Source organism: Daucus carota, chromosome 7 (assembly GCF_001625215.2).
Source record: "Daucus carota subsp. sativus chromosome 7, DH1 v3.0, whole genome shotgun sequence".
Taxonomy (NCBI): domain Eukaryota; kingdom Viridiplantae; phylum Streptophyta; class Magnoliopsida; order Apiales; family Apiaceae; genus Daucus; species Daucus carota.
The window spans coordinates 12,723,775-12,736,433 of record NC_030387.2 but is presented as its reverse complement, the minus strand read 5'-3'; positions in this window follow the sequence as shown (position 1 = coordinate 12,736,433).

The window sequence follows — 12,659 nt, the reverse complement described above, 5'->3', positions numbered from 1 at the left end:
TAAGGAATCCAAAACTGGTCTCAGATAATCAAATGGACAAGATCTCGTCGGTGAAAAATGTGATTATCAATTCAAGAACTCGACAGTTTTTGAATGAGAGAGAGGGTTTTGGTTTCGTGTATACATGTGTATGTATTGTGAATAAACTGAAGTAAAAGAAAACAAGGGAGTTTATATGTACCCACAGACATACAAAGGCGCAATAAGGAAAATGACGAAAGTGTCCCTCATACTGGACATAGTATGTGGGTTAAGCGCGAACTTTGAAAGGACAATGTTGCCCTCCATAGTGTACACTGTGGAGGCGCAACATTGGGAGACTTAGAGAAAATCTAAGTCGACTTATATGCACTCATACACGCCCATGGCGCAACATTTGACCAAGTCAAATGTTGCGCTAGGGTCACCAAACAGACAAATTGCTCCTATGTACTTATACAGTATTTGACACAGGGCGCAACTTTTGACTAAGTCAAACGTTGCGCCTGTGATCAAATGATCATATGTACGAGCACTTAGAATTAATTCAGCACAAGTATTCGCCCAAATAATCATATTAACTTTATCAAATATATTTTGATTAACTGCAAAACAATTTAACAAGTTAATATCATAATTAAATTAAATAAATTTTAACTAAATTATAATTTAGTTAATAAGTATTTAATAATTATGCAGCATATATTTTAATTAAGATTTAATTAATGGATAACTTAAAATGATTTGAATTGCTTCAAATCCATTAATCAAATATAATTAAAATATGAATTAAATAACCACTGATATTCATTAATTGAATATAAGCACTTAAATAATTCAAGAAAATTAATTCTAAATATCTACCACTTAGCATTTAATCACATAACCACATAAAATCATGCAAATCATATAAATCATGGTAAATAATTAAAACTAATTATCAGAATATTATGTAAAATACTGGATGCACTTTGTAAATTCACAAGTCCTGAAAATATGTATATTTTAAAACTTGTGAACTTACGAACAAATTGCAGTTATTTCTTGTCTAATTAATTAGACATATTTAACATCCCAAGTTCACCAACCAGTCTAGAGAAAGTGGATTCGTCTAGTGGTTTAGTGAAGATGTCTGCAATTTGTTGATCAGTAGGTACAAAGTGTAACTCTACTGTTCCATTCATGACATGCTCGCGAAGGAAATGATACCTGATATCAATATGCTTTGTCCTGGAGTGTTGAACAGGATTGTTGGCAATGGCAATGGCACTCGTGTTATCACACAGAATCGGAATTTTATCCAACATGAGTCCATAATCTTGTAGTTGATTCCTCATCCACAAGATTTGAGCACAGCAACTTCCAGCAGCTATGTATTCAGCTTCCGCTGTAGACGTAGACACGGAGTGTTGCTTCTTGCTATACCATGACACCAACCTTCGTCCAAGAAACTGACAGCTTCCTGAAGTACTTTTCCTATCAATCTTACATCCTGCAAAGTCAGAATCTGTATAGCCAACCAGATTAAAACCTGTATCTTTAGGGTACCAAATCCCTAGATTGGGGGTTCCCTTAAGATACCTAAAAATACGCTTAACAGCTATAAGATGTGACTCTTTAGGATCAGCCTGGAATCTAGCACATAAACAAGTTGCGAACATGATATCTGGTCTACTAGCAGTTAAGTATAAGAGAGAGCCAATCATACCTCGATACTTCGTGATGTCAACTGACTTACCAGATTTGTCCTGATCAAGTTTGACAGCAGTTGGCATAGGGGTTTTGGCAGGAGATGCTTCTTCCATTCCATATTTCTTCAGAAGATCCTTGATGTATTTAGATTGGCAGATAAAAATACCGTCAGGCTTCTGAATGACTTGAAGTCCTAGGAAGAAGGACAATTCTCCCATCATGCTCATCTCATACTTGCTCTGCATTAACTTAGCAAATTTCTCGCATAAAAGATCATTAGTAGAACCAAATATAATGTCATCGACATATACTTGTACAAGAATTATATCATCCTTATGCTTTTTATGGAAAAGAGTTTTATCGATGATACCTCTGGTGAAACCATTTTCAAGTAAGAACTTGGAAAGAGTGTCATACCAGGTTCGAGGGGCTTGCTTCAGGCCATAGAGTGCTTTGAAGAGAAAGTAAACGAAGTCTTCAAATTCTTTGTCTTCAAACCCAGGGGGTTGTTCAACATAGACTTCCTCTTCCAGATCACCATTCAGGAATGCACTTTTCACATCCATCTGATATACTTTGAAGTTGGAGTGTGCAGCAAATGCTAAGAACATCCTGATTGCTTCAAGCCTAGCAACTGGAGCGTAGGTTTCATCATAATCAATTCCTTCTTCTTGTGAATAACCCTTTGCAACCAGTCTTGCCTTGTTCCTCGTAACAATACCATCTTCATCCAGTTTGTTTCTAAAAACCCATCTGGTGCCAACTATAGATTTTCCTTTAGGTCTTGGCACCAGCTTCCAAACTTTCTGCCTTTCGAATTGATTGAGTTCTTCCTGCATTGCAGATACCCAATCTGGATCACTTAGAGCCTCTTCAACTTTCTTTGGTTCTGTCTGAGACAGGAATCCAGCAAAGTTGCATTCATTCTGAGTTGCTCTTCTAGTCTGCACTCCTGTGTCTGGATCACCAATGATCTGTTCAACAGGATGGTCTCTACTCCATACCCTTTGTCTTGGCAGATTCAATCTTGATGATTCACCAAAATCATAGTTGTGTTGAGTGTGATGACTAGTAGATCCACTTTGACTTACTCCCCCTGAGCTGATGTAGATTCTATTTGATGATCCTCCACTTTGACCACTGTGACCATGATGATCATTTGTATTGTTGCCAATACTTCCTCCAGATGGTTCAGGATCAGCATTCTCTTCATTTGCATTAGGATCTCTTATATCAGCTTCAGGTTCATCTTCTCCTAAGTAGATGTCTTCTAAATTCTCAAACTCCAGAGAATCAGATTCATTTTCCTTTTGAAGACTTGGGAGTCTGGTATCATCAAATCTTACATTGATGCTTTCAATCAGCTTGTCGTCATTGATCAGATAAACCCTGTAGGCCTTAGACTCCAAAGAATAACCCAGAAATATGCCTTCTTCAGCTTTGGCATCAAACTTTCCCAAATGCTCTTCTTTTAACACAAAGCATTTTGCACCAAACACATGAAAGTAACTCAGTGATGGTTTTCTGTTGGCCATTACTTCATAAGGAGTCTTATCCAAATCCTTGTTAATCAGGGTACGATTTTGAGTGTAGCAAGCAGTGCTTACAGCTTCAGCCCAGAAATAGATTGGAAGTCTTGATTGACTAATCATTGTCCTTGCTGCTTCAATCAAGGTTCTGTTCTTCCTTTCTACGACACCATTTTGTTGTGGAGTCCTTGGAGCTGAATACTGACGAGAGATGCCCTTATCAGTACAGAAGTCATTAAGAACAGCATTACGAAATTCTGTTCCATTATCTGATCTGATTGCCCTTACTGGCAGATCTGCTTCCTTTTCAATCTTCTTAATATGATCAATGATGACGAGTGCTGCTTCATCCTTTGAATGTAAGAATAATACCCATGTGTATTTTGAGTAGTCATCGACGATCACAAGAGCATATCTTTTCCTTGATATAGAAGGAATGTTGACTGGTCCAAACAGATCCATATGAATCAGTTGAAGGGGTGAACCAATATCAGTCATACCTTTGCTCCTGTGTGATGCTTTCTTTGACTTCCCTTTTTCACATGCATCACAGAGTCCTTCTTGACAGAATTCCTTCTGTGGCAATCCTCTCACAAGTTCCCTTTTGACTAAAGAGTTCATAGTCTTAAAGTTCAAGTGTGAGAGCTTCCGATGCCATAACCAACTATCATCAGCAGAGGCCTTGGTGTAGAAACACTTGACCTCCCCCTTACTTGCTGAGTCTATGTCGGCTATAAACAAACTTGATTTTCTTACACCACGGAGTGTAAGATCCTTGTTCTTCCGGTTCTGGATTAAGCAAACTTCCTTCTGAAAGATTACGTCGTATCCTTTGTCACAGAACTGACTGATACTTAGTAAATTATGCTTGAGTCCTTCTACCAGAGAGATGTCTTCAATTATGACATTTCCAACTTTCAGCTTACCATATCCCGTTGTAAAACCTTTGCTGTCATCTCCAAAGATTACAATTGGGCCGGTTCTCATTACCACATCTGTGAGCAGGGACTTTTCTCCAGTCATGTGTCTTGAACAACCACTATCAAGAACCCACACAACTTTTCTTTTCCTTCCTGTGCCCTGCATTCACAAATGGATTAAACTTTCTTTGGTACCCAGACGTTCTTGGGTCCAGGTGATTTAGTAGAAACAGGATTATCAACAGAAACTGGTTTAACATGTGCTTGTTCAGAGGTGACTGGACTCTTCTCCTTTTTAGTCTTAGCAGAAGTGCTTTTAGACTTGGAGTTGGGAGTTTCCTTCTTCTTAGAAGGACTAGCAGTCTTTGCCACAGAGGCAACAGAAGGTGCAGGCATATTCATATTCATGGCAGATGGTGCAGAAAAAGATGCATTCAACATGGTAAAGCATGCAGACATCATATTCATAGCACATTGCATGCAACCTACTCTACCACATGGCAAATGAACAGCATTCATGTTAACAGTATTAGGCATGCTAGAAACAGAATTATCTACTTTAATCACTTTACATGCATGAGTAAGATGATTAGTAGAATTGCAATTATTACAAACCTTTCTAGCATTAGAATTCCTAGAGTTGGTGTTCTTAGGATCTAACTTGCCATTCCTGTTGTTCTTCTTTTTGTTGGAACTAGTACTTCCTAATCCAGTTTTATCTGAGTCATCTCTGACATTGGAATTAGAAGGTACATCTTGTGATTCCTGTTTTACTTGAGGCTTAACAACTTCCTCATTTTTCAACTCTTCCTTGATGACAAGGTCTTCTTCTATCAGAGGTTCTGTTTGAGCCATTCTAAAGATAGGGGTCTTGGTGTTCTTCAGAATTTTAGGTATATTTGTTCCTTCAGGAGCATTCTCAGTTCCTGCTGAAACAAATATGCCTTCATTCTCTTTTCTCTTCTTTCTTTTAGCTCTTTCCAAAGAACTATAGTCAAGGCCAATAGCAACCTTCTTATCAACCCTTTGACTATCCAAGATCTCTTTCTGTAGAAAGGCAGAATTCTGATAGGCCCTAAGCTTAGTTTCTAGGTCAGCAATCTGAGACCTAAGGGACTCCTCAATTTCTGCACTACACTTCTCCTTATTCTCTAGATATTCAATTCTATCTTTAAGGTTAGTGTTAATGAGTTTCTCTAAAGCTAATTCATCTACTCTTTCTTCAAGTTTAGCTATCTTTAGAGAAAGACTACTGTTATCTGATTCTGAAGCTAATAAACTAGTGTGCAAGTTATACATCTCTTGACCTAGTTCATTTATAGTCTTTTTATAATCAGCAGTAGTCATGTCATCAACAGAAATTTCAGGAGATACCTGAGATGGAGATTCCTCGACAGTGTCAGCCATTAATGCAAATGCATAATTGCTTTGGACAGGTTCATCATCAGAATCTGTGTCATCCCAGCTTTTTCCCTCAGCAATGTAAGCCTTTCCTTTGTGCTTGGCCACCATTGCTTCCAACTTAGCTTTCAGCTTCTCATTCTCTTTCTTCAGATCCTCATAAGAATTCTTCTTATCATATGAGTTGCTTCTGACAGGAGCAGCTTTGGGTTTCCTGCACTCTGTTGCAAAGTGCCCTAAGTCATTGCAGTTGTAGCATCTGACCTTGCTCTTGTCATACATGTTTGGTTTGAAACTGCCAGTAGTCTTTGACCCTGAGCCTGAGTATCCTCCTTTACCCTGAAACTTGTTCCCTGAAGTTTTCTTGTACCGGGGGTTCTTCCTGAACTTGATATGCTTGAACCTTGCAGCCATATAAGCCATTGACTTATCTTCCAGCTGCTCCAGCTCTTCTTGAGTGTAAAACTCATCCTCCGGTTCTTCAGAAACTTCATCAACTTCAGCTTCTACAATCTCAGTAATGGTAGAAGGATAGTCAGCTTTGATGGATGAACAATCACTCTGAGCAACAGTGTGATCATTGATACCATATTCAACTAATTGTTGATAACCAAAGTATGGTTGATCAGCAATCAGTGCAGTGGTCTTCTGTAAGGCCATACTCTTGGATTCTGTTGATCCACCACCATATATGATCTTTCTCTGTTCAAGTTCCATCTCAAACGTCTTCAGTTTTCCAAACAGCTTTTCCAAAGTCATAGTCCTGAAGTCGCTTCTTTCCCGGATGGTCTCTGTCTTTACAACTAGATGGGGTGGCATCACAAATGAGAACTTTCTGTTAATCTCTTTCTGTGGATAAGTCTTTCCATGCAGGGTGAGTTCATTCAGTAACAACATGAACCTCTCGTAGATTTGAGAAATGTTCTCTCCAGGTATTGCCTGAAATGCTTCATATCTGGCAATTAGCATATCGTATCTGTTTTCCCTGACTTCTTCAGATCCCTCCATCAATGCCTCAATAGTGTCCCACATCTGCTTTGAAGTTTTCAGACTTAGTATCAGATGTGTCATTGTCTTGGTCATTGATTCAACAATTATGAGTTGCAGATTATGATCTTGTGCAACATATTCCTTATCAGTGTCAGTGTATTCACTTTTCTCTTTAGGAACAGACTTCTGTGGAATACGAACACCATTTTCAACAGATTCAGGAATAATCTTCATAGGCACAAATGGACCATTTTCCAGAATCCCAATGAACATGGGATTAGCAACTCTGATGTACAGCAACATCTTCATCTTCCAGTTGTTGTAGTCATCCTTGTCAAATGGAGGTACTTTGATTCCTAACTTGTGTGTCGACATTGTTATCAGATAAAATTACGATTGTACGGAAAGCTAGCTTTTCAGATTGGTTACGGATCTCAGATCTGTATATCGATCAGCTAAGCTCTGATACCAATTGTTAGGTCCAATCAGACGTAGAAGGGGGGGGTTGAATACGTCGTACCAATTTTCTTCGATTTAATTTAATTGCGGATAATCTTTGTTTCAGTCCATGTTAAATCAATCGTAAATAAATAACTCCAGCAAGTCGGGGAATATTCTTGTATTAGAAATAATCCTCGGGTGCTACAAATTCCAACACAAGTGTCGGCTGCAGAGACTACAATCACTCTATTACAAACTCTCGATAAATACGATCTTCTAATTTAACTCTCGAGAACGTGTATAGTGTGTGCACTTACAAAGTGTGTAGTTGTTTTCAAATGAAAACACTAAGCTCTATTTATAGGCATTCCAACAACTAACCATGGTTAACGAGTTCGTCCTGGACGACTTGAGTTCGTCCTGGACGGATTCATTTTATAAAAATGAAACTAACTCCACAAATCTTGAAATGGCGCCTGTACAAGATTTAAAGGCAAGTGGCGCAACATTTGACCAGGTCAAATGTTGCGCTAGTGAAACTTGCGCTAGCACAGATGAGTACTGTGTCCTTGACTTAGATAATTCCTCAGCTTAAGGAACTTGCGCTCAGAATCCAATTTGGTGTCGCAACCTTTGACTAAGTCAAAGGTTGCGCCCCAATCTTCACCTGTCTCCACTGTAAAGACTTGGAGAAATAATCTAAGGGAGATGTCAAGCGCAAGTGTTGACTTCAGTCAAACTTGGCGCAAGAATCATCTCACAGTGCTAAGTGTATCAGTAGCGCAAGCTTTGACTTTGTTGGTCAAAGTTTGCGCCATGTACTCCTTGTGTTCCCCTGTGTTGATATATAAGCACTTAGACAAATTTACAAGTACTCTCCTTTTAGCACCATTATATATATATATATATATATTATTAATTGTTTATTTAATTACTTGAATTATTTATATTCAGGTAATTCACAATTAATATACATATATATATATATATATAATAATGAGTTCTTTGGCAGCATATTCTGGAGTAGCTCGATTGACTTGATCAAATGATTCGTTGATCGAATCCACTGAATTCTTTCGTACGTCCTGACGTCCTGTGCACTGGTCTGGTTCACGAACGACTCGAACTGAAACAATTCTTTGAATTCTTTGCTTGACAATATACTTGATCAGTCATTCCGGGTTAGGTGTTGCTTCGATAAATTTGATTATAAATAATCAAATTAAATATACTGGAATCTTCTGGTCTTTGATACTTGATCTTCAGGCAATCTTGATAACAGACACATTGAACTTTATTCTTCACTGAGGCTTGAACATATTAATGAACTTCTTTCAGTGGACGGATGCTCGTCTCAGATATCTTGATTGTCTTTGTCTGTTCGTATCGAATCTCCAACCTGTAGATTCCTGTATTATACTTACGTATTGTTTCCTGACTTTTGTTGTGTTGAGTTATCGTAATTACAGTTACGTTACATTATGCTTTACAAAACACTTACAGAACTTGTGAGTGACACCTTTACCCATAAACTGAGAGATATTTTGAGTGTCAACTGATACACCTGCAGAATGTTTTAGTGAGACACCCACTGTTTACCAAATTTAAACCTTATTGTTCAAAATTGGTATTTAAAATGTTTTATCTACGTGGATGCTTACTTTGGTCAGATTTTCAAAACATGTTAAATGAAAAATTTGCTGATCATTCTTTCTTTAATGATCAGGAGCTGCTTGGCAATGTGCAAGTACATCTGCCGTCAATGGCATTCGGAGGACAATTTGTTCCTCCACTACCTTTGAACCCATCTCAGGGAACATTGGTAGTATACACAGGTACAACTGGAGCTATGAGTGAATCGAGTGATGAAAGGCAAACACCGAGCGATTCACATGCACGTGAGGCTAGTGAAACAACTTTGAGTGTACGTGAGGTGAGTGCACACACTAACCCAGCTCTGTTCGAGGAACAAATTGCTAAGTTACAAGCTGAACTTGCCCGGATGATTGCGGAGAATGAGAAATTGAAAGGTGCACAACTGGTCACCTTAGAGAAGAAAGTAGAGGAGGAGCCATCCAGTTCTTACAGGGATGAGCTCAAGTCTGATATCCATTGTTTGACTGTCGAGATGAGATCCAATCATGAGCTCTACATGTCTAAATTTGATGAGATCGACAGCAAACTGGATCAACTTCTCAGGAACTCCAAGTCTGATGCTCCAACCTCCGGAGAGGATCCCTCAACTAAGGGGGAGAATAGAGACAAGGGAGGAGAAGACAAAGGAAACAGCTCCAACCATAGTAACAAAGGGAACACAAACACCAACACTTCTGATTCTGCACCTGGCAGAGAATCTGAAAAGTCAAAAGGCAAGCAACCTATGCATCAACAGGAAGACAATTATGATGCCTTTCCTAAGGAAATGGATGATGATGATGTGTTTGATGCCACTTACTGCCAGAATCACGAAGATGGTGCATTTGATGAAGCATATGTGTTCCAGACTGAAGAGGAAGCTGTGGATCAAGAACATGAGGAGCTTGTGAGAAAGTTTAAGCAGGAGAATGAAGCTAGAAAGAGAAAGCTCAGGGACTTTCAAAAGCTTCTGGAGGATAAGCTCATTACAGAAGAGGAAATCAAGAAGGAAAAGCAAAAGATCTATGATGCTGCCTGTGTGCAGAAGAATCTTGATGTGAAGCATAAAGTTGGTAAGAGTTGGGACATTGCTCGCAGAATTTTCAATGGACCTCAGAGGGAACCCTTCGATGACCAGGAGTTCATGTCTCTTATCTATGATCTAAGGGAGATAAACCCTGATGAGGATTTATTCATGCATGCCCTTTCTCGGTAGTTGTGGTACATTACTGTTGCAGTCAGGAATCTGCTAGATCAATGGGAACTCATCATATACACAAGGAGAAACGGGACATTCAGACTCTCAGTTGAATTCTTAAAGTCATTTACAGTAACTGAGCTCTGGGTGCTTCGTAACAAAGTCAAGCGAAGCTCTAATTTGAATGAACTCCTTCGAGACAAGCTGATGGAACATGCTGATTTCAATAGCCCTCAGATTGTCAAGAATCCTTACTGTATGAAGTTCATCAATGACGACGTCTTAAACACCTTGTATCTGAATGATGAGTCCTTTCCCAAGTACCCTGTGAACCAACTGATCCTTGCATCTACTCTCCTTAGAACCAAGGGATTCGCTTCGAAAGAGAAGGCTGATGCTGATAAAGTTATAGCTGACTACTGTCTTCGGAATGGTATTTCCAAATATACAAGGAAGATGAAGCAAGTCACAAAGACTCAGCCTGCTGACTTTCAGGAGGACCCTGTGGATTTGGAAGTTATGCACCAACTGGCTCTGGCTAATGAAAGGAAGAAACGTGGTGAAGCCACTACTGCTGCTCAGCCATCCAGGGAAGAACCTTCAACTCCTATTCTTCACAGTTCTGATACTGAAGAAGGAGAAGTTGATCTGTAGATTAATATAGGGTATTGTAATATATGTTCTAAATGAACACCCCTTTTGTAATCTACTTATTATGTTTGAATCTGGTAAATGTTTAATGAATACCAGAAACTTTTGCTATTTATCTTTCAATGTTTAAATCCTTTGTCTTATCAATTAGTTGAGTTATCCTCTCGATAATTTGCATGTTATGTTAACAAACAAATAGGGGGAGATTGAAAGGCATATGTTAAGCCTATTTGTAATTAAGAGGAATCAACTCAACTCTGATAAGAAAGCAAGTAAATAGCAAGTACTGTTATCCGGAATCCGTACGAAGAACGTCAAATGATTTATTGAAGATTTTATGTCAGAAGAATTTCAGGATGCTGCTGCAAACCACTGGAAGAAGTTCATTAATATGATCAAGCCTCAGTGTACAAATAATCTTTTGCAACACGTCCAGAAGATCAGAAGGTATAAAGTTTCAATACTTTATTTATTCAGAAGATTCCATCATTGTGTCTACAAATGAAGAAGAACTAAGAAGACGAAGAATCGACGAACAAGTCACAGCTTAATTGTTTAAATGACAAGGAATATTTAATTGAGCTAGTTACAGATGAACCAGACAGTACATTTGTGTATCAACTCATCTGATTAAATATTCTACGTCAAACGAAAGTGGCCGTTCACTCAAGTCGAAGATCTTAATTGTCTACAGAAGACTGAAGACTCTGAAGAAGAAGAAAAGGGATAATTGATTATCTAATTATTTAATCCACTTCTCAAAATAATTATATATGATGTGTAATTTATTTATTAAATTAATTCTATCTCGAATTAATTTAATTTATGAATTTATGCATTTAATATAATTAAGTGGATGTTAATTGGTTAATTAATTAAAGGAATATAAGCAATTGTCTTGTTGGATCAAAAGGAAAGACAATTACTATGATTGTCTTAAGAAATAACAAGGTAAGACAATCAAACAGATTGTTTTACCGTGCCATTTCCTTCCTCCAACACACGGTAAGACAATCCCACAGATTGTCTTACCGTGCCATGCATTTGTCTTACCGTGTGGATGGCAAGACAATCATTCTGATTGTCTTACCGTGTGGCTACCATGACAATCAGGATGATTGTCTTACCGTTTGGAGTGTAAGACAATCCTACAGATTGTCTTACCGTGCCCTGATTGTCTTACCGTATCCCTGAGATTGTCTTACCGCTTCTGATTGTCTTACTAAGCTATAGACAATGCTTATGATTGTCTTACCTTATGTTTTTCAGCAAGACAAAGTGCCAAATTGTCATAGCAACCACTAGATTGTCTTTGCCACCATTGTCTTGCCTAGTTCTTGAGATTTGCCTATAAATATGGTTCATTCTCATTCATTTGTAAGTGTTCAAAGTGCTTGTAAGCTTTCAAGTTGTGCTAAACTTGCTATTCGTTAAAACCACAGTTTACTGTGCTTTGATCATTCGGTTGTTTTGTTCCACTGAGTTAGAATACTTTCTGTCAAATTTATTCTACGAACTAGTGGACATTAAAACGAACCATACTAATTATATAACGACTTAAAACATTGTTATATTAATTAATTTTAATCTGATTAACAAGTTACATTCCAATCAGATTTATTCCGCCGCGATTATTTTTAGTGACGATTGTATTCAACCCCCCTTCTACAATCGTTCCAGGACCTAACAAGGTTTTTTTTAGGGTTTGGAGGAGAAGCTTTTATAAATAAAGAATTATAAAAAGCTCCTTTTTTTACTGCGTCCGAGAGATCTCTTATATATTTGTTATACGGGTTAATTATCTATTTGGTCACTGAAATGGGCTTAATGTATCAAATTGGTCACTGAACTCGAAACGGTATCAAGATGGTAACTGAAGTATCCATAAATATCAAACAAGTACCTTGAAATATAAGTTCAAGCAGTAAAAATATTATTTATAAAGTTTTACACATTATTTTTGAATGTTATCAAAACCAAGTAAAGGTTATGAATTCTAGTAGTTAAAATAATATATTTATATTTTATCAATTTTAATTATTATTTATATTTTATTAAATAGTTATATTTTTGTTTTAATTAAAAATAAATAATAAATAAACTTGATAAAATCTAAATATATTATCATAAATATTAGAAGTCATAACCATTTTGTTGGTTGTGGTAACATTCAAAAATAATGTGTAAAACTTTATAAATAATATTTTTACTGTTTGAACTTAT